Here is a 22,981-nt window from a genome sequence, read left to right as displayed (position 1 = left end):
ACTTCTTAACAGGAAATTACTTCCTGTCATGCCACCTCTGAGGTTTGGCCTGAAAATTAAGTAAAATAATGATGGGAAATGCTTTGAAGACTATAATATAATATACTCTTAACATGTAAAAATCGGTTCTAACTAAGCCCCATCTTTGAAACAATGCTAGTACTAGCCATAGGACATTAACTCTCAGATCTGAGGATATCTGTGGTTACATGGAGGCCATGCTACTGCAATGTGGGGAAGACCCATCAGTATTCAGAAAACCATAGCCTCTTAGAATCAAAGAATATTAAAATCAAGAGGAACTTAGAAAGCATCTGAATCAGGGGTCCCCAAGCCCTGGGCCATGGATTGGTACCAGTTTGTGACCTGTTAGGAACCAGGCCACATAGTAGGATATGAGCGGCAGGCAAGCAAGCAAAGCCAGGTTCCACCTCCAGTCAGATGAGCAGTTGCATTAGGTTTTCATAGGAGCACAAACCCTATTGTGAACTGTACGTGCTAGGGATCTAGGTTGCACGCTCCTTTTGAGAATCTAATGCCTGATGATCTGTCACTGTCTCCCATCACCCCCAGGTAGGAACCATCTAGTTGCAGGAAAACAAGCTCAGGGCTCCCACTGATTCTACATTGTGGTGAGTGTGTAATAGTAATAGAAATAAAGTGCATGATAAATGTAATGCATTTGAATCGTCCCAAAACCATCCCCCACCCCTGCACCATCCATAGAAAAATTGTCTTCCACAAAACCAGTCCCTGGTGCCAAAAAGGTTGAGAAGTGCTGATCTAGATAGTATAACAGAAGTCCTTATTGGTACTTAAATCTTCTCCATAACTATGATGACAAATAATTCAGAGTCAAATCCGTGGACTTGGTGTTCTGATCAACTTAAGCACCATTTTTTCTACTTAGGAGGTAGATCCCAGCAGACCCACCTGAGAGACTCAACTAAATTAAATCCAACAAATCATTTGTGTCCAGACTTGGGCTAGAAATTGTAGGTAGATACCTGCTGTGTTGGAGCTTTGAATCTGGTTGGAGAAATCAACTTCTCATGTTTTAGTCAATCAGAAGACAATTCGAGGCAGTGTTTAAGTCAAACACCAGACGGCAAGTAGAGTCCCTGTATTAGTTTCCTATGGCTGTTGTAACAAATTACCACAAACTCGGTTGCTTAAAACAACACAAATGTATTCTCTTACAGTTCTGGAGGCTAGGAGTATAAAATATGTTTTATAAGGCTAAAGTCAGGGAATTGGCAAGGCTGGTTCTTTCTATACGCTTTGGGGAGAGAATCTGTTCCTTGCCTCTTCCAGCTTCTCATAGCTGCCAGCCTTCCCTGGTTTATGGAGGCATCATTCCAATCTCTGCTTCCCTAGTCACACTGCCTTCTCCTCTTCTGCAGTCACAGCTCTCTCCGCCTACCTCTTCTAAGGACATTCACGATTACATATAGCACCACTCAGATAATCCAAGATAATCTCATCATCTCAAGATTCTTAATTTAATCACATTTGCAATGTCCCTTTTGCTATATAAGGTAACATTTGCAGGTTTGGAAGATTAGGACTTGGATATTTTGGGATGCCACAATTCAGCTTACCACAGTCCTCAAAAGCACCAATGGTTGTGCAGGGTTGGGGGTGGGGGGACAGTGGGGATAAATCAATTTTGGCTAGGAAAGATGGCTTGAGGATAACAGACTTAGGATCAACTTAAACATGGATAGAATTTGAACAGGAAGAGAGAAAGACGAGCACTACAATGATCAATAAAAAGAATAAAAATAATCAATTAGTCTCATTAAGCATCATTTATGAGCTCATATTTGTGCTAAGTTCTTCCATCTGTAGGGAGATCAAATTCCCAAACACATGGTCTCTGTCTCAAGAAGCCTTTAATGTATTAGGAAAAGAAACATATATGTGTACAAGGCAGTGGATATACCACTCAGTGCTTTCCACTGGGAAAAGGAGTTCAGTGTCAGCTGTGGTCAGGGAAGCCTCACTAAGAGAAGGAGGCCCTACATGGGTCACCCACTTTTTCAAACTGCCAGTAGGGATGGGGATGGGCAGAAAAGGATGAAGGCTAAGACAGGCCAGGAAGCTTGGCAAGAGGCTGCTCACCCGAAACCTTACCCAGCGTAGTTACAGTAGAACAGCAGGACTGAAGCCAGGCTCCAGCAAATCAGGAGACAATGGATGGGTAAGAATTGGAGGCACAGCAAGAGAGAAGAGGAGAAAAATAAGAAGAAATGGTCATTAGAAAGAGTGACTGGTCAGAAAAGGTCAGGGGGTAGAGTTTGGTTTTGTTCAAAAGAGAAATTTGATCATACTTGAGAGAAAAAGAGGAAGAAAGGGCAAAATCAGAAATCCTGGAGAACGAGGTGATACTCGTGAATTGCAACTTGTAAAAACGTCTTTGGTCTGGCACACTGTTCTCAGGAATAGGAAAGTAGCTGAGAACACAGCTCCAGGGTCAGCCCTGAGGCCACCCCTCCCTTCTTCATTGGTCCGCTGGTGACAGTAGAAGGCTGCATCCTGCTGGGTTACTTTGACATTTCCCTAAAGTTTGCAGGGTTTATTTAGAAACACTTTTTAGCTGGCAATAGAAGTAGGGGAGGTAAGAATTATCCCTCCAACCATTTCGGGCCCCATTCCAGTACTAATAAGGTGTCAAATCATTAACAGGTGGAGAAGCTTGTCAGCCTTGGCTTTGAGTTTTTGTAGATAGTAAAATACTATCCTTAGGCCTTCTGTCCCATTTGTTAGCAATGTCCATCTTTTCCAATTCTCTCTAGGAGACATGAAGGCATGGTCTCAGAGGCAGAGAAGAGAGGTGAGCTAGAGGGCAGACAGGAAGGTAGGTGTCCTATGATCTCTGCTGAAAGGATGAAACCTAAATATAGGACCCCTAAAGCTTTAGCTCTCAGGTCATGAGAATATTTCAACTCAATTCAACAAGGAATTATTGGGACCTGCTGTGTGCCCCCCACTCTGCTGGATGTTGACACAAACATGGTTAGGATTTATTTCCTGGACCTTAGGGAGGTCATGCCTTTTGGAGGAGGTAAAGTGAAAACAACTACATCCATCAGAATTTTATTCTTCTGTATGCAACACAATCATGAAAAACAGGGAGAGATAATCAGGGCTAGTTGCAAACATAGCCACTCTGAAGAAAATCAGGATTTGTAGCATGAAGAGAGACAAGAAGAACACAGATTTAGATGGACAACTAATCAGCGTGCCAGAACAACCAACTCTAATACAGTTTGGTGGGGGGCTGTACCCAAAATATGAATCAAGTGATGTGGAAGCATAAAAAAAGGAGAGATTAATGATCATACAGCAGTGGATGGGAGCACCTAATATGGTTCACAGAGACTTTTTTTCACCATGGAAAGTAGACTTGAGCTAGACATGAAGAATGATCAAGCTTTCACCAGGTTAGAGAAGAGGATGCCCCCTGCATTTGGAGCCAGGAGCAGTGAGGTGGGGAAGTGCTTGACAGATTTGGTGAATGGCCAATATAGGAAGAAAAGAGGTGATGGGGGCTGTGGCACATGAGGGTGGAGAGGAATTTGAAAGGTATGCAATGCCACGCTGAGGAGTTTTAATTTTATCCTGCATAAAATAGAGAGTCATAGAAGATTTTTTTAAGTAAACTAATGGGACAGTAAATATATCAGTTAGCTATTGCTGCCTAACAAATTACTCCAAAAGCTCAGTAGCTTAAAGCAAAAATAATATACTATACTTGAGTTTGCAAATCAGCTGGGACACTGCTGAAGGCTACATTTGCTGATCTAGTCTCAGCTGGGCTCGCTCATGCATCTGCTGGTTGACTGGCTAGGCCAGGCTTAGTTAGGGTATGTTAGGGTTGTGCTCCATGTGTCTCTCATCTTTTTCCTAGAACCCATGGGCTAGCCAAGGCATGTTCCTCTCCTAGAGGAACAATAGCAGAAGCACATGTAAACAAGAAGGGAATGCCCCTTCTTAAAGCCTAGGCTGGGAACTAGCACATCATCACTTTCACCCCATTCCAATAGCTAAAACAAGTCACATGGCCAGTCCCAAAATCAAGCGGTGAGTAATATTCTCCTCTCTCTTTTCGGTAGAAACTGCAAAGGCTGAGGCAAAGGGTGTAGGTTCAGGGAGAGGTGAAAAAATGGGGACATTAATGCAATCTTCTAAGTGTGTCTTTAAAAAGATGTGTCTTAAAACATAACTCAGGCAGTCATGTAAGAAGTGACTGGGAGGAAGAAGAAAATACAGGTAGAGAAACTAGCTTGGATTATAGTTATAATTAATTCAGGAGATGACAAGAGCACGAACTACAGCAGTAGGACTTAGTGGAGGAGAGAACAGACTGGAGATGTCTTAACTGCTTATTCTTTCGGAGAGTTTTGATTTTGAGAAAGAACTAGATGAAAACCCATCAATGAACACTGCTTGGTGATACCAACTGAGCTGTGTTTAGCTATCAATTCCTAACATTTCTTTCTCCATTTATAAGACATGACTATTTATCTTTTATCTTTGAAACTAGGCAGGATTATACTTTTTTTTTTTTTTTTTTTTTGAGACAGAGTCTTGTTCTGTCACCCAGGCTGGAGTGCAATATCGCCATCTCAGCTCACTGCAACCTCCGCCTCCCAGTTCAAGCAATTCTCCTGCCTCAGCCTCCCAAGTAGCTGGGACTCCAGGTGTATGCCACCATGCCCTGCTAATATTTTTGTATTTTTAATAGAGACAGGGTTTCACTGTGTTAGCCAAGATGGTCTTGATTTCCTGACCTCATGATCCTCTGGCCTAAGCCTCCCAAAGTGCTGGGATTATAGTTATGAGCCACCACGCCTGCCTGGCAGGATGATTATTTGCTAGAAAAGTCTAAGAGAAAAGGTGGCACCTGCAGGTGACCATGCAGCAAATATTATGCCAGAGCTCCTGCTGAGGTCAGAGAGTATACCTTAATTCCTTTGATTCTTCCTTCATCACTTTTACTGACAGGTGTCAGTCTCAACCATACTCTTGATGTTGATTATTTTCTTCCTCATTTTCTCATTGTCTGTGGGCAAACCTTGTCTCATCAAGTATCTTAGCTTCCTCCATTACACAGATGCCTGCTTCTCTTGTTAGACACAGAGTGTAAGTACAGTAAATATTTCTTGCCTTGATTATCATCTGCAGCTGCAGTGACCCTGACTGTATCATATGGTTGAGTGTTATTTACTAATTTCTCCCACCTATGGAGCACCTGTTAGGAATTAGATTCAGTGGCCAGAATGTCTTGGAGAAACAGCAATAGGCTGCCCCCATGATCCCCGGGAAAACCATGTTCATCAGCCTGCCTTGGTGTTTCTGAGACCTGCTGTTTAATTTATTAACTACTCTTCAGTTTGGTGATGAGGGAGACACTAAAATTAGTAGGTCCACTCCCTATAACTGATTTTACACCTTTCTAAGTGGGTTGGGATCAATTTAACAGAAGGTTTGGAGATGGGTTCCAATCCTTACCAGGCCACTTACTAGCAATAAGATACTGACGTCACTTAATATTATTGAACTATTTGTGTGTGTGTAAAACGAGGATAATGAAAATTTGCACTACACAGTGGCTGCTGGAGTCAAATAAGATGATGTGATGCAAATAATTTGTAAATAGTACTATGCACAGTAACATTATAAACGTTTTCCAGAAAGCCTATGGCATTTCCCTATATCCTAATTCCTTACCCCTTAAATCTCAATCATAACGATCATCATCAAAAAAGGTCTTCTCAACAAGTTGAATCCAATCTAGTCTCACTTCAATGTACTCATATTTCTTGTTGTTTCTAAAGCAAGAAAAATATGATTTCAGGTTATGCTTCTTTCAAAAGCAGAAGTTTATATTTTATATGGCTTTCCATTCCCAACACCACAGCATATGAGAGGGATATTGATAGAGAACCAATTTAGAGGAAAGGGTTCAAGATGGCATAGATGAGTGCATTGAAAGAGCAGAGGAAACTAGGGAAAAAAAACATTATTTTGCAGATAGAGGTACAATGATAGCTAAGGTCAGTTTCTGAAAGGACCACTATGAACCAGAAGGGTCATTTTTTTTTTCTATAGGCCCTTATCTTACCTCAAGTCTCCTAGGAAACAGAGAGCCTGAGGTAAGGCTTAAGGGTTGAGATTCTATTTGAGAGGTGCAACCCCAGGGCAATGAGAGAGGAGGAAAGAGGAAATGATTGCTGTCTGAAATGTTAACATGCTGTGTGTTACCACATATCATGAGCCATAGAGAGATACAGCTGATCACTTGTTCAATCCTCATGCTTCATCACACAGAATCTTTTCTTTTCTTTTCTTTTCTATTTTTGAGATGGAATCTCACACTATCTCTTGTGTTGCAGTGGTGCAATCTTGGCTCACTGCAACCTCTATCTCCCGGGTTCAAGAGATTCACTTGCCTCAGCCTCCTGAATAGCTGGAATTACAGGCACCTGCCACCACGCCCAGCTACTGTTTTGTGTTCATAGTAGAGACAGGGTTTCACCATGTTGGCCAGGCTGGTCTTGAACTCCTCACCTCCTGATTTGCCCCCCTCAGCCTCCCAAAGTGCTGGGATTAGAGGCGTGAGCCACCATGCCCAGCCAGATCTTTTCAAACAGATGATGGCAAAAGTGTGCCTTGAAACAGTCTGTGAGAGGAGGCAACGGAAGGATATTTACCATCCTATCATCTGTTTGCATCGGTCAAAATTTGACCATACGGGGAATTAAGTCCCCTGCATGTCCAGGTTGCATCATGCAGCCCCTCAGCAGGTATTTGGGATGTCAGATCCCACACCTTATGGTAGAGCATTTCATCTAAGACTGGAAGGGGTAGAGTAGCCAAAACTCTAGATGTGTAAGTGGTTGGTCAGGCTACAAAGCAACAGCAAAAGGAGATGGGGCCGCTTCCTGGACAAGCGACTGGTGGGCCCCAGGATATGAAACCATATGCACCATGCTGACTCAGCAGCTGTAGCAGTCATTCTCAGAGTGGCCTCTACTATGAGTGGTCTCTCAGAGAAGGGCAGACACAGTGGTGGCTGAGATGGACAAGCAGCTGAGGGTCCGGAGACTAGGGCACTAAGCGATCTGAAGAGGTACAAAAGAGACATTCTATACAGACTCCTCTGTTTAATATCTTTTGGTGCTTACTATGTACCAGGAACTTGCTAGATCCTGAGATGACAAAATAAATTAACAAATCTCACTAAGTCACAGCCACTTCCCCAAAGGCGTGCCCAGCTCAGTAGATGCCACAGAGACATGAGCAAATTATGGCAATATAAAACGATAAGCATGGTACATAGAAGGCATAATAAAGGGACATGCTAGGCCAGGCGCGGTGGCTCACACCTATAATCCCAGCACTTTGGGAGGCTGAGGCAGGCGGATCACAAGGTCAGGAGATCGAGCCCATCCTGGCCAACATGATGAAACCCATCTCTACTAAAAATACAAAAAATTAGCTGGGCATGGTGGCACGTGCCTGTAGTCCCAGCTACTCAGGAGGCTGAGGCAGGAGAATCGCTTGAACCAGGGAGACAGAGGTTGCAGTGGGCCAAGATTGCACCACTGCACTACAGCCTGGGCAACAGAGCCAGACTCTGTCTCAAAATTAATAAAAATAATAATAAAGAGCAATGCTAGAACATTATTATTATCTAGCATTGTTCTTTGTTTTTTAAATATTATTAAAAATTTTATTAATATTAAAAATTATTTATTTTAAAAATATTATTATTAAAAAATAATAAAGAACAATGCTAGAATGCTATTGTTCAAGCAGAAGGGGAAAGAAGCTAGAGACTGTACAGATGTGGGTTGGGCTGCTTCATAAAGCAGTGGATTTCCTGTCCCTGAGGTGTTCAAACATCAACTGGCCAGTCACCAAGCTAATATGCCATACGGAAGACAAAATCATCCAGCAGATGAACTAGATGAGGCTTGACACCACTCCAGTTCTGGAGCGCTGTATTCTTAAGCTGGATTTATACTTATCCCTAGCCAGACAGTTCCATTGGTTAGAAACTTTCCTTAAATATCTACATTTGAGGGTTCCATATAACCTGGTAGTTTCGTTTCAGTTTTGTCCAGATCACACCCTGAGCCCCATCTGCTTGTGTCATAAACACATGTCTTTGGTCACCAACGGGGCAGGATGAGAGAATATGACAGATTGCCTACTGCTTCTAGTACAAAAATAAATAGTTTATACCAGGAACTGCCAGCTGGAAAATATAGTAGAACATACAATGGACAATATAGCAGCGAAACTATAAATATCTCTAAACTAATCCTACAAAGAATATATAGAATACACAAAGTTTTCATGTATTCCAAAAATTTAAACAATTAAAGGTGTTAAAGAAGACACGAAAAAAGTAAAGAGCTACTCCACATTATTAGATGGAGCAACTTAGTGTAGAAATGTCATTTCTCACTAAATTGATCTATAAATTCAATGCAATTCCAATAAACATTCCAGCAGAATATTCTGAGGAACTTGAAGACTTGGCTGTAACATTCATATGAAAGAATAATGGTACACAAATAGCAAAATCTATTCTGAGAGCAAAGAGAAGGTATCTGCTCTATATGATAGTAAGATACACTGCAAGTCAAAATATGTTTTTATAAAGAGTGCTAGTGACACAGTTGCAAAGAAAGAGATCAATAGAACAGAATAAAGAGCTCTGAAAAAAAATCATATAAAATAGGGAAGCATCACAAACCAGTGAGAAAGGATGGGATGTTTGTTCAATGTTGTTGAGAAAACTGACTGATTCCATGAAGAAAAATCAAGTGAGGTCCCTGCTTCAGACCATACATAAAAATAGTCTCAGACATGTTAAGGACCTAAATGCGAAAAGTAAGACTGTTAAAATAATACAAATAAATGTAGGGAATATTTTTGTGACTTTGAGGTGGAAAAGGATTTTTTCAACAAGATTCCCAAATCATAAAACATGTTCAAATTTGATGCATTCTACTATATCAATGAAATTATACTTGACTAACAACCCCACAAAGTTGATAAATATGTGGCAGATTGGAAGATTTTTTATCGTTTAGAAAAGATATGGCTATCTACACCATAAACAAAGAAGAAAATGGAAAGTGCAATAAAAAACAACAAAGACTATAAATAAACAAGCGATAGAGGGGTAGGGTGGCCATATCATTTATTAACTTAACCGGGACACCTTAACAGCAAAAAGGGGCACTTTAAATAACTTTGCCAGGGCAACAGCCAAAAACCTGGACTGTACCAAGCAAACCAAGGCCTGTAGCCACTGGATAGAAAAGGAAACTGTAATAGCTAATGGAAGAGAGATAAAGAGATGCTTAGCCTTATTAGTAGTAATATAATTAAATAAATGCAAAATAAAATAACAATGAGATGTCACTTTCTACCCATTAAGGCTGCAAAATTTAGAAAACCATTCAATACCAAGTTTTGACTAAGATGGGTACCATCGGCCAGTGTTAAGTAATGTAATTTCTCTAGCAAACAATCTGACAGTACAAAATGTGATTAAGTCGATTTACACTCTACGACCCAGTAATTTCATTCTTGCATATATGCCCTGGAAACATGCACAAAAGACCACAAGTAGAGATATGCAAGCATGTTCTTTTGAAGCACTGTGATAACAGGCTGTTAGAGGCTACCTCAGTGTCCATCACAAGGGGAGCAGGTAGCAAAAAGTAATAGATGCGTATGGTGGAATCAGATGCTTCAGAATGAAGCCATGACCTGGATGTGTATACAGCAACACAGATGTCAAAACCATAATGTTGAGTGAAACATAGTCGATACAGAATGAGATTAACACGAGGCCATTTGTGGAAATATAAGTACATACATAAACAAAACAACAGTGTGTTTTCAAGGACACAAGTGTATTCCAGGTCATATATAAAAACACATTACAGTGGTTGTCTGGCAAGAAAAAAGGACGAGGAAGTACAGGAATGTGAATTGGAAACAAAAGGGTGAAAATGCTAAAAGAAAAAAGAAGAGGATCTTTGATCTTTGCTCATCATAAACTGAAGAGTATGATTAACTTAACAATCAGCTGCTGAGTTAAATAACCAGCCAACAAAAACAAAAATCTGTTTCTCCCCAATTGAGAATAGGTCCAGCATGTCACTTTTTAAGATAAAGTCCCTGGGTCCCCAGTGAATCTTATCTTCTTTAAACCTTCATTAGTCCTAATCCTCCAACTTCTCTTTCTCAATCAGAGTTCTTTGTCTGCATAGAAGATGAATTCTCTCAGTCTAGGATTAAGAAAAATATGACAGCTTAGAAGTGTACAGGAGATCTATCTCACTAAACTCAAGGGCATGCAAAATGCCAGACAGGCTCACAAATGACAGTGACATAGGGCCTACGTTATTCTCCCCAGGACTGTGTAGTCAAGCTCCCTGTCTACACAGTTGACTTATTTGCTCTCTGCAGACTGGTTTTCTTTGCCCCTCAAAGACATATACCCGTCTTTGCTATGGCTTCTACATGTACATGTTATCCTTTCAAGAGACCAATTAGGCATGACTCTGTCCCAAACCAACATCTGCAGGAGAAAGTATCCAGTTGGCCCAGCTTAGTCCAATCCACTAGTCAGGCACACAAGGCTGCACAAGGTCTAATCCTTTGAGTGATGGGGATGAAGGGCAGTGTTCACGAAAGAGGCTATGGGGGGAAGCTGAGGTGGGTGGATCATGAGATCAAGAGATCAAGACCATCCTGGCCAACATGGTGAAACCCCATCCCTACTAAAAATACAAAAGTTAGCTGAGTGTGGTGGCACATGCCTGTAGTCCCAGCTACTTGGAAGGCTGAGGCAGAAGAATCGCTTGAACCAGGGAGGTAGAGGTTGTAGTGAGCCAAGATCATGCCATTGCACATTGTCAGCCTGGTGACAGAGGAAGACTCTGTCAAGAAGAAGAAGAAGAAGAAGAAGAGGAAGAGGAAGAGGAGGAGGAGGAGGAGGAGGAGGAGGAGGAAGAGGAAGAGGAAGAAGAAGAAGGAAGAAAAAAGAAAGAAGAAGAAAGAGGAAGAGGAAAAAGAAGAGGAGGAAGAGGAGGAGGAGGAGGAGGGGAGGAGGAGGAGGAGGAGGAGGAGAGGAAGTCTCATACACTCTCTTTGTAGATATCCCATCACACAACCAGAGGAAACAGGTTTTGACCAGGTTAGCAGAAGAGGAATTGACTAAAGTGATGTCACCTGAGGTTCCATTGAGCTTTCCATCCATTGCATATCTTAGAGGGTTTAATTAAAGAAAAATTAGAAACTTAGAGATCATTTAGTCTCAGCCTATCATTTGCAGGTTAGATAGCTGGGGCTTGATGGTATTAAAAAGTAGTTCAAGGTCAAGCACATGGACCCACCAGCTGGATCTCAGACTCCTAGTCCCAGGGTTTTCATCTCACCTTGAAACCACAGTATTAGCCTAGAGTATCTTTCATCCAACAGGCAAAATAGACATCAAGCCCCTTGAATAGGAATTAAAATCAATACAATATTTCTATATACAGATATATGCTGTATCTGTAGTCTTCATCAATATTATGCCCTGAGGTTCGCGACATATTTAAAGAGTCCCTCAAGGTTATAATCCTAGTCTGCTGGACTGAAAAAATTCAGCTAATGCTTTGGCTGAATCCCAGTGGAGGTGATTATAATCGCCCGCCCTCCAGGCCCAAGAGAGCCTCTCCCGTGTGCATCCCCTCTTCTCTAATCATGTGCTTCCTTCCCACCCCGCGACCAAGGGTGCCTTCACTAACAGGTGCATTGGGTGCAACGTTACAGTTGGAACATTTTAGAGTTGCAATTCAGAGTTGGGAGAGTACTTAGAGGTCATCAATCGAGCTCTCTGAAATTTAGGTACAAAATGGTGAAATTGAGGTACAAAAAGAAAGAATGAGAGGCCCAACAGCACAGGAAAAGCTGTGGAAACATAAGAAAAATATATCATTTCTCTATGGTGTCATTTCTATGACTGCACCCAAACTGTTTCTCTCCTATTTCGGCAGACAATTCCCTTATCAGCAGCCAAGGACCCAAATGAATAAAGGCAAAACTGTGGGATCTTGAGTGGTTTCAGGTGATCCACAAATCTGACACAAATACAAAACCAAAAAAACTTATAAAGGAAGGCCACTATGTGGCAAATGCTGTTAGTTCCCCACCCTCCCAATACCCTTCAGGATGCACCAGCCTACGTCCAGTTGCCAGGACCTGTACCTTTCTCCAGCTGCCTTACTCCAAGGCACCATCAGTCCCAAGTGCTGGGGAAGTAAACTCCCACTCCCAACAGCCCTCAAACAATGACTTCCAGAAGGTGGCGTATATATACCCCAGTCCCCTTGCCCCTCAATGGGAGAACTAGGAGGCGTTTCTACACTGGTTCAGTTTCCTTGCACGATCAAGCTCCTCCTTCACAGAGGCAGCTGTTCTTATAAACACCCTGTACTGGCTCATTTCCTTTTCCATCTCACTCTCTCTCTCCTGCTGGTGTTTCCTACACCTCCCAAACAACTACTTGTACTTGATTATTCCTTGTCTTGAGATCTGTTTCTAGGGAACCCAAACTAAGAAAGCTTCAGAAGAGATATGCATTCTTGGCTGGGCATAGTGTCTCACACCTGTAATCTGACCACTTTGGGAGACTAAGGCAGGAGGATTGCTTGAGAAGTTCAAGACCAGCCTGGGAAACATAGCAAGACCCCATCTCTAAAAAAAAAATTCAAAAGCTAGTCAGGTGTGGTGGTGCACAACTGTAGTCCCAGCTACCCAGGAAGCTGAGACAGGAAGATCGCTTGAGCCCAGGAGTGAGAGATTACAGTGAGCCATGATTGCACCACTGCACTCCAGGCTGGACAAAAGAATAAGACCTCATCTCTAAATAAATAAGTACATACATAGATAGATAGGTAAAGTGCATTCTCTCTGGCCTGGAAAACAAAGTGCATTATCAGAATAGGCTAGCTTATATTACTGTAACAAAAATAACTTCAGTGACTTAACACAATGTTTATTTCTCCAGTCAAAGAAGATTTGGTAACTCTTCTCAGGCAGCTCTCCTTCCAGTGGCCACTCAGGGATCTCTGCCAGGTCCATGTGTGGCTCTAGTATCTTGAAGCCCTTCTCTTCCAGCCTTGTAGAGGATGGAAAGAGGGAGGACGGAAAATTACAAGATGTTGTAAGGGGAAAACTTGGAAGTATTCTACATTATTTCCACCTACATTCAGAGTTTAGTCACACAATTTTACCTAAATACCTGTTGTGTGTCTGGGGGAAAGTAAAGGGGTCGATGAAAGCATCCCACTGTCTTCTCCATACAGATATACAGGGCATCTGGCTGGATTCTAGAATGGGAGAATCCTGATTTCCAGGCCATAGCCCTGGTCAAGGAAAAGGTACTGGCCATCAGCAGCAACCTCTTCTTGGCCTTTGTCTTCCTTATCTCCTGAAGCTTCATCGCCTACTGATCCCACCTGCAGACCTTGGCTGGCTTCAGTCATTCATTTAACACACAGTGTGTGAGCACCTACTGTGTGGCAGATGTTATGTTATGCACTGGAGATAAGCTGGTTTCTGAAGCACTGGTCTTGGCCACAGCAATAGGTGTTTCAATAGCCATCACCAATTGTTCAGTGGGAACTTAGCATCTGTGTTATTCAACCAGATTCCCTGGAGCCAGCCCTTACAGGGCAGATCTGAGGTTCCAGGGATCCTCCAGCACTGCACATCGTCTCGCCCCCACCAGTTCTCTAAATCAGGCTGTTCAGGAGCCTGAACTTCTGTTGAGCTTCCCTCTCTGGGGTTTGCCAATTTCCCCAGTCTCCTCTAAGATGGCAGTTCTCAATCTGGGACCTACAAACCTGGATGGTAAACAAGGGCTGCGTTTTTATTCTCCTACCCTCTAACTCATGGGTTGGCACATCATAGCCCATAAGCCAAATCTGGTTGGCTCACCACCTGTGTTTTCTTAGCCTGTGAGCTATGAGTGTCTTTTACATTTTCAAATGGTTGGAAAACAAAATCAAAAGAGAAATAATATTTCATGACTTATAAAACTTATATGAAATTCAACTTTCACTGTCCATAAATATAGTTTTATGGGAACAGAGCCATGCTCATTCATTTACATATTATCTGTGGCTGCTTTCAAGCTTTATCAGCAGAGTTGAATAGTTGCCGACAGAGACCATATGGCTCACAAAGCCTAAAATATTTACTATCTGGCCCTTTACAGAAAAGTTTGCTGACCTCTGCTATAACTGAATGTTATCGTTTTCTTCAATTAGCAATAAAGGCAATAACCAGAGTGGTATTCACAGTATCTGTGACATTGTTACCAATAGAATTCACAGATATTTTCATAACATTGCATTGTTACCTACTTTGAAATATCATATACACTCATCATAATTTCAGAATTAGAGCAATTATTAGGCCCACTATTTTATCTTGTCATTTTAAAGCATTTTAAAAGAAACACATATATTACCATGTCACATAATTGTGGGATTTAAAATTTTTTTGATAGCTATATTTCATTATAATTGTGATCTTATGTATTCTGATTTAGGCATTTTAAAACATTATTTTGAAAAGGGATCTATGGGCTTCATCAAACTGTCAGAAAATTTACAACACAAAAAGGGTAAAAGTCCTAGTTCCAGGAGAAAGAGGACCCATCCAGCAAAGTCCGGATTTCCCACCCAGCTCTGGCCAGCTCTCTTGTGCAGAGGGTTGGAGCCACCTCCCTCTATCCCATCAACTCACTGGGAACGGAGAGGTCCCAGACAAACAGGGAGTTTGTATTGCTTTCCTAGCCCCCTGTTAGCACTTGACACTTGAATCCTCGGCAGCACTTCTTTCTTTCCCCAGTATTGCCTGACCAGCAGTGCCTTTGCCACACCTACGGGGCCTGCATCTTGAGCTGCCCAGCCACCCTTACCCAGCCAGCCTTCAATGTCAAGTCCCAAGGACTCTATTAGAGACCTTAGAGGTTCAGTTTCAGGATGCAGGCTGGGGAGGGATGTCAATGCCAGGGGCCGGGGACTAATAGCCCAAGAGGACCCTCTTGCCCTTTCCCACTCTTGTTTCCTGCCAGAATGTCATCTTTACTAAGTTAACTCCATTTTTCCTGCGCACCCAAGAAAGATGGGGGAGCTCATGTTGCTTCATACAGGAAGCACCACATTGGACTTTGTATGGAGAGACCACATTTACTGCCCTAAAGTCTCAGCATCTACAGGTCCTTGATCCAACACAGGCTTTGAATCTAAAATATCCACTTGGGAATTTGGGAGAGTTTAAGGCACTATCCTGAAAAGGCTACATGAATTTTGACTAAGCCAAATACACAGGGAAACCTCTAGAATAAATATGGAAGACATGACTGGGTTCTACACCATTGGGACTATGGTTAAGATCTTCAATATTTATGTTTTTCATGAAATGGTACCTGAACTTTCCCAGCAAGAGAACATGACCACGTAACTATGTGTGTGGGGCCCACATGTGTGGGATGGAGCCAGGGCCCTGAAGGAGATATCTGAAAGCAGACACTGACAGCCTGAGGAAGGTAGGTTGCTGTTGAAGGTTAACTTCCCAATCCCCTCATTCTTCAGGTAATCTCCTCACAAAGTCTACAAAGTTCTCCTTCTCTGGGCCTTTCTGAAAAGGAAAAGCTCCCAGAATGGTCTCAGTGATGGGAAGTTAGGCTCAGGGACCACCAAGGATTCCAACATTCATACATCATCCACTAAATATTAACATATTAACCAAGAATCTCCTGGTGAACCCACTGGTGAACGAGGCCTGAGAAACTATCCACAGTTTGCCTGAGCTTGCTCGGTCCAGGGAGGGTGCAGATATGGAGCACAGCTTCAGAGACGGGTGACCAGCCAACTCGTTTTCCAAGAAAGCCCCAGGAAAACTGGAACAAGTTGGTCACCCTACAAGAGACCTTCAATTCTGCCTTCCAGATCTTGCCAGTTGTCTCGCTGGGTGACTTCGAGCAAGTCTTAATTTCTTCATGTATGATATGGCAGCCTGTCATCTTATTAAAACCAAGCAGCTAAACACGCTATTGCGTCTGTTGGTTTGTACTCCAGGGTCGATATTTGTAAAGAACAAAGCTGGTTTATATCACTGCTTTGATGTACACCATCATTATTGCCTCTTGCATTTCTCTACTGCATCTCCTTCCAAAGGATATTCACAAGCTGTGAATATAGTTTCATTTTATCCTAACAACTTCATAAAAGACAAAAGATAAGAAAGAGAGATCTAAACTATAGCGATTCCCATTCTACAGATGCACAAACAGGATCCCAGAAAGAAGTGACTTTCTCAAGGTCACCCAGTGAGTAGCAGTCTCTGGATAGCTGCCCAGTTCCTTTCCTTACAGTCTTCACACTTGATCAACTCTGCATGCTGATGATATTTAACCCCACAGTGTCTCATGTACCACCTACCCTAGTTCTTGCCTCTCTTGTGAGAACAGGTCCAGTGTTTCACAGATATCACAGACTTACAATCACAAAATGGGGTATTGCTATGACGGATATTGATGAGACTTTAAAGATGGAATAATTGGATGATAAGATAATGAGCCTTAAAGTAGATAGTAGTATTGAGCTCTAAAGGGGATATTAGTATTAATTCACTTCATCAGGGCTGTTGGAAGAATTAGCTCACTGGCAATTGTAAGAAACTTTGCAATGAAGGAGCACAAATGATAGCACATTTGAGACTCACCTTATCCCCTTTGGGATGCCTCTCCCTAGAGTGATTTAAGTAGTCATCTGGATGCCATAGCAACCAAGGCCTGCCTGATGGAATCCTTCATCCCTGTGCTTCCTGTGCACTTCTTCTGTATCCTTTAACTCAACCATAAGGTGAAGACTTGCCTTTCTTCATAAAACAAGAGTGCAGCAAAAAGCACTTGATTTTTGGCTCCTAAAAGAAACAGGGGCATGGCAAAAATGTAGGATGCTTTTAAGAACTCCAACTAGATGCAATATTCTTATCTGTGGCCACAGAAGTCATGGGTGGAAGAGTCATGCTTAGAATAACCAAAGATGGCCAAAGGGGCTTTGCCAAGTAGGGGCTCAAGAGAGGCCATATAGAAGGCATTGATTTTGTGGTTCTGATCTGGAGTTCTCTTTACTGCCATTTGGGAAACATTAGCTCTCTCTCACCTGCTCCTGTAGCCAGTCCATGTGGAAAGAGTTCTCTGAGTTGTTTTCATAATGTCATTATTACAGTAATACTGGTTTCAGGGTAGGTGTTTAATAAATGCTGACTGGTCGATGTTCTGGTGTTTGTGTGTACATTATGTGCTTACTCACAAGCAAGATTTTCCAATTTTCCCTTTGCTTTGCACTGAACCACATGCTTTTCATCCCAAGCCCCTTGTGAAAAAATAAATGAATGAAGAAGTGATTTGCTCAAGGTCATGCAGCTTAAAAATGACAGAACAAAGGTATCCCCGAGCTTTTGACACCAAACCTAGAGCTTCTTCTATTCTGCTCTCCTGTCCTCCATAACCATGCTGCAATCCAATCACAAGCCCTCAAGCGGAAGGGACTTCCAGCCCATGCTTGTTTTTATTTTCTCTGTGCTCTAACCAGCTAAGTGCCCACTCAGCAACAGTCAGTCATCAAGGGAGGCCATTGTGCAGGGGTTTCTACTGACGGTGCTAGGAGCAGCCCAGCCTCCCCACTGCCCCAAGGATACCTCTACAGGACATCTGCAACCCTTCTTTTGCACAGAAAAGTAGTGAAGTTTACCCTGGTATTCGAGATGTCTTCATTTCCCCCCATCCTCTCTATTCCTCCTATCTCAAAAGTATTTTCAAGAAAAATATTTAAAATTGCTTGGAAATTGAAGCAAGATTGCCTGGTTATTGATTCAAATTCTGGCAGGCCTGACTCAAAGCTGTCTCACTTGCTACTGTCACCAATTCCAATGGCTAAAGAGGAATCCTAAGGAGTTGGGCTGAACCAAATGATCCAGGAATCCCTCCATCCCCATCCCACCTCCATTTAGTGGAATTTAATATTTCCATTCCAGCTGAGGTCTATTGCGGGATGTTAATTGGGATTTCAGTTGGTCCCTCTCACTCTGGGCTTTTGCTTAAACTAATATTTTTGGTTCTTTGTTCCTGTATCTTAACAGCAGGCAGCAAACAACCTCTGAATAGCCACAGAATGACAAGAGCTGGGTTTATCCAGCAATTTGGCAGATAAACACAATAACAGTAGCCTTCGAATCACTGCTATTGGGAATGTGATAGGGACTGTGTTGTGGCAGAGCAATCCTATACTTTGTGTCATCCTCTGCATAGAAAAAGAATCGGGGTCTCTTGCATCTTATAAGAAAAAAGATATTAGAGAGACAATAAGATAATAGTAATAATAGTCTGCTTCTATGCTAAAAGGGTTTGAGACACAATAATACAGACCTGAATCTACTTATTTTTTAGGCTTCCTTTAGCAAATTTTCTTTGCTTGGTTTCTATGGAAACTGGAGATTGCACATGAGCTAGAGACACTCAGTAGTCTTTCCTGGCAGATGTGTCCATTTCAGATTTCTCTGATTTAAGAGATGTCATGCTTTAACCACGAAGATTAAAAGAAAAAGTAATACTAATCCATTTGTTGTGCTCATGTAATTACTGCTGAGAAAGTCTATGTTGATAGCTACCATTTGCTGAGCACTTGATGTGTTCCGGGACATATTCTAAGCAATTATATATCTTAGCTCACTTAATCTTCCCAGAAGCCCCATTGGTTTGGCATCTGTAATAATCAAGGTCCAGCCAGGAAAACAGAAACCACTCTAGGTCTCTCAGATAAAAGGAATTGAATACAAGGAATTAGTTATGAATGCAATGAAAAAGCTGAGAGGCCAAACAAGGGGCTGTGAGGCAGCTCAGAGAGTAACAAAAATAGGAAGCTACTCTAAACCCTGGGGCAGGAGAGAGTAGAGGGAAGAGGTCATGTTTCCTGTGCCCAAAAGTCGAGATGGAATGGCATGAACTAGAACTATCATGAGGATTACATGTAGGAGCTGAGACCAAGTTTCCAGTTAAGCTTGTTTTTACAGCTATACTGGTAGAGGCTGAGAAAGCTGACACCAAGTTTTCTTTCCCTATTTCAGGAAAAGAGAAACATGCTCACTGCATAGTGCAGTATCAAAGCCCTTTCTGGAGGGTAAGGTAATCTGACAACAGTGGAACACTAACCTCTGTTTACACAACCCTGTGTCATGGTCACCAAGCCCAGGGCATGGGTCATTGGTTAAGAGGACACTGGCGCTGTGACCTGGAGCCTCCTTCTGAGGGGCAAGAACTATCTGGTGGGCACTAAACCTGTAAGACTACTACCAGGACATCACAGGAAGCAAAGAGAGAAAGGGGGAGGAATGCCTGACTTCTCTCTGTCTCCTGCCCTCAGACCTTCTGTCAAGTTCTCCTGTTGGCTTGAATCTGGGGCCAGAAGTCAAAGGATTCTGGGAAATGAGTTCCCCTGTGATACAGAGAAGAGCAGAGGAAGTACAGAGAGGAACCTGAGAGCAACAAGCAGTTGGTTTGTGGAGTATTACTCTACCCATTTTATGAATAAGAAAACTGAGGCACAGAAAGATTATTTTCTGGCCAGATGCGGTGGCTCCCGCCTGTAATCCCAGCACTTTGGGAGGCCGAGGCGGGTGGATCACGAGGTCATGAGATCGAGACCATCCTGGTCAACATGGTGAAACCCTGTCTCTACTAAAAATACAAAAAATTAGCTGGGCATGGTGGCGCGTGCCTGTAATCCCAGCTACTCAGGAGGCTGAGGCAGGAGAATTGCCTGAACTCAGGAGGCGGAGGTTGCGGTGAGCCGAGATTGCGCCATTGCACTCCAGCCTGGGTAACAAGAGTGAAACTCCGTCTAAAAAAAAAAAAGAAAAAGAAAAAAAAAAAAAAAAGAAAGATTATTTTCCAAAGACAAACATTAGCAAGTGCAATGACTTGTTATCTAGTTAAATCCACGCCCTTAACCACTTTATAATATCTTCTGTGGAGGGAAAAAAAAGACTTCACACACTTGAAAATCCTGTATCACACACCTGTCACCCAAGTAGGCCTGGTTGATTATGAAAACGTTTAATGGTGGGAGTCTGCCCATCTTAAATTTGCCCATCTGGGTGTTCTGAATATTTATTTAATGTGTGCTTATAATTCCAGGCAATTCAGCTTGACTACATATTCATGGCTTGAATCATAAAAATATGAAAAGGGCATTGTCCTGACTAGTGACACAGACCTGGACGTGGAGGGGGATTGGACTGATGAGGAACCTCATTTTTCTCATATTTGCTTTGATTCCATTTGGTTAGTGTCACAAAGAGGTGAAGGGGAAAGTAGGCAAAAATTCCCAGTTCCTATTTTCTCCCTTAATGTTTGACCATCTGCTGCTGCTAAAGTTGCTAGAGAAATCTATCAGAGGAAAGCTAAATGTCTACCTGAAAACTTCATCTTTTCTCTGAACTGGTGGAAGAAGACCATTTAGCTGAGGGACACCTTGGCAAAACTTGAAGAGAATTGTTTCATCTGATAGTCAGGGCAGACCCTTCCTAGAGGGAGTCATGTCTTCGGAGAGCTTACTTGAAAATCAAGAAACATTGCAATATAAGGATTTTCAGTTTCTAGCAATAAGAGAACATTTTGGTGAGCTTATTTTCCTTGTTTCCTTTTTAATGTATGCTTTATGTGAAGGGACTTCTGTTATTTGTAAGACTAGTCCTGCTTACATCAGCAAACAAATCCATGGAAACGTGTGGATGCTTATCTTCCTTCCCAAAAAGCCCAAAGTACTTTCCTGGTTAAAGACCCCTGAAGGGAGATGCTTTTCTCCTACTGAATCCCCAAGGCCAGCCAGGGAAAGTGGTGGAATTGGTCCCTTGCAGGACAGCATATTCTTAATCCCAGGGAGAAAGCAACTTGTGGGAAACCGAAGCCCGCAGAGTATAATCCCTTCTGTCCCCATCAAAAGATTTTTCCAGAACTAATGAAATTTAAGGCCAGGTAATATAGCCTATGTCTGTAATTCCAGCATTGTGGGAGGCTGAGGCAGGAGAATCCCTTGAGACCAGGAGTTCAAGACCAGCCTGGGCAGCACAGCAAGACCTACAAAAAAAATAAAAAAATTAGCCAGATGTGATAGCGTGTGCTGTAGTTCCAGCTACTCTGGAGACCGAGGCGGGAGGATCACTTAAGCCCAGGAACTGGAGGCTGTAGTGAGCTATGATCACACTATTGCACTCCAGCCTGGGCGACAGAGTGAGATCCTGTCTCTGAAAAAAAAAATTAATTTAAAATAGCTTTGCCATTGACAGCAATAAACATTTAACGGCCAGGAAGCCTTAATACCTACTTTTTCATTACTGATATGAGATGAAATACATTTGCCTAACAAAGAGTATCTGTTATTTTTCCAGATGCCTGACTAAAGACAAGAGAGAGAAATCCTATATCCTGAGACCTCCCTGAGTTTCCTTTAAGTCTGGATCCAGGCTATGTGGTGCCTGATACAATCCTAGGAGCCCTCCTTAAGAAAAAGAATGCAGAATTAGGAACATCAACTTAAGTATAAAAATGTTTATTCATTCAGAATGAGAAAAGAGATTACAACACATTAGGAAATTGTTAAAAGCCAGGAGATACCAAAAACTTACAAAATCTAGAATGTAATGCTTTTGTGTTAATCCTTTTCCTACATTTTTCACACTTTTCAATTATCCCTTCATACAATAATCCTGTGATATCTCCTATCAAGAGACTAGAAAGATAATTCAGCATTTTCTTCAACATAGTTCACCAAATTTGCTTTTTTATTTTTCATAGTTCAGAAACATTTATTTTGGCTTTACAACTCATTATTTATAGTGAGATGCCCATTTTTAGGACTGTGGTCAAATATGGAAAAAACTTCTAAGTGTTTTCTCTATATGAGCTAAGACTCAAGGGCATTTCAGGCTTTCTCATGAGGCAACGAACCTTAAAAATACACTTTGAAAGGACAGCAGCCACTGATCACTTGGTGTCGATGTCCTTGTTTCTCTATACTGGGTGACTTGGTCTATAGGACACTGGGAGTATCCCTAAATGCCACCACTTAACTAGATCATGAAGTGACTGAATGATGCAGATGCGTACCCACTGAACCCAACATCCCCAATTCAACTTCCCCTTAGGGATTCCCTAAAGAGTCCCATAGCTGGTACAAAGCCATATAATACAAGGGGATGATGGCAGAGGGGAAGCTGGCATGAAAAAATACAGCAGTCTTAACTGATTGCAATGAAAGGATTTTTCTAGTTGGCCATGGTGGTGCTCACTTGTGGTCCCAGCTACTCAAGAAGCTGAGGCAGGAGGATCACTTTAGTCAGGAGTTGGAGGGTGCAGTGAGCTATGATCACACCAAAGCACTCTAGCCTGGGCACCAGAGTGAGACCCTGTCTCCAAAAAAAAAAAAAAGGGAAGAGAGAAAAAGATCTTTTCAGGTCCTTGAATGGGGATTATGTAAAGGAGGAACCCTGAAATTTATAACCTAAGCTTTCTTAGTTTTGTGATAAATCTCTCCCTGGTTTTATCATCATCATCATCATTATTACTCCTGTAACATGGGGCCCTTCTGGGGATTCCAACAAGATAATACATGCAGATGTGGAACATAAAAGGCTGTCAGTTGTATTTATCTTCATCATCACTGTACTTGGCTCTCAACAAGAGGTAAGGAAGGAAAGAGTGTCATGGCCAAGAGGCTTTCTGGATGAGATGACCCTCCTGCTGGGTCTCAGAGGCTCTCCTTTTACTTATAACACCTGTGAGTACTCAATTCTTTACAGTTAAGGGCATGCAGTAACCAATTTT

This window comes from Saimiri boliviensis, chromosome 1 (assembly GCF_048565385.1).
Source record: "Saimiri boliviensis isolate mSaiBol1 chromosome 1, mSaiBol1.pri, whole genome shotgun sequence".
NCBI lineage: Eukaryota > Metazoa > Chordata > Mammalia > Primates > Cebidae > Saimiri > Saimiri boliviensis.
Note: the sequence above shows the minus strand (reverse complement) of the source record.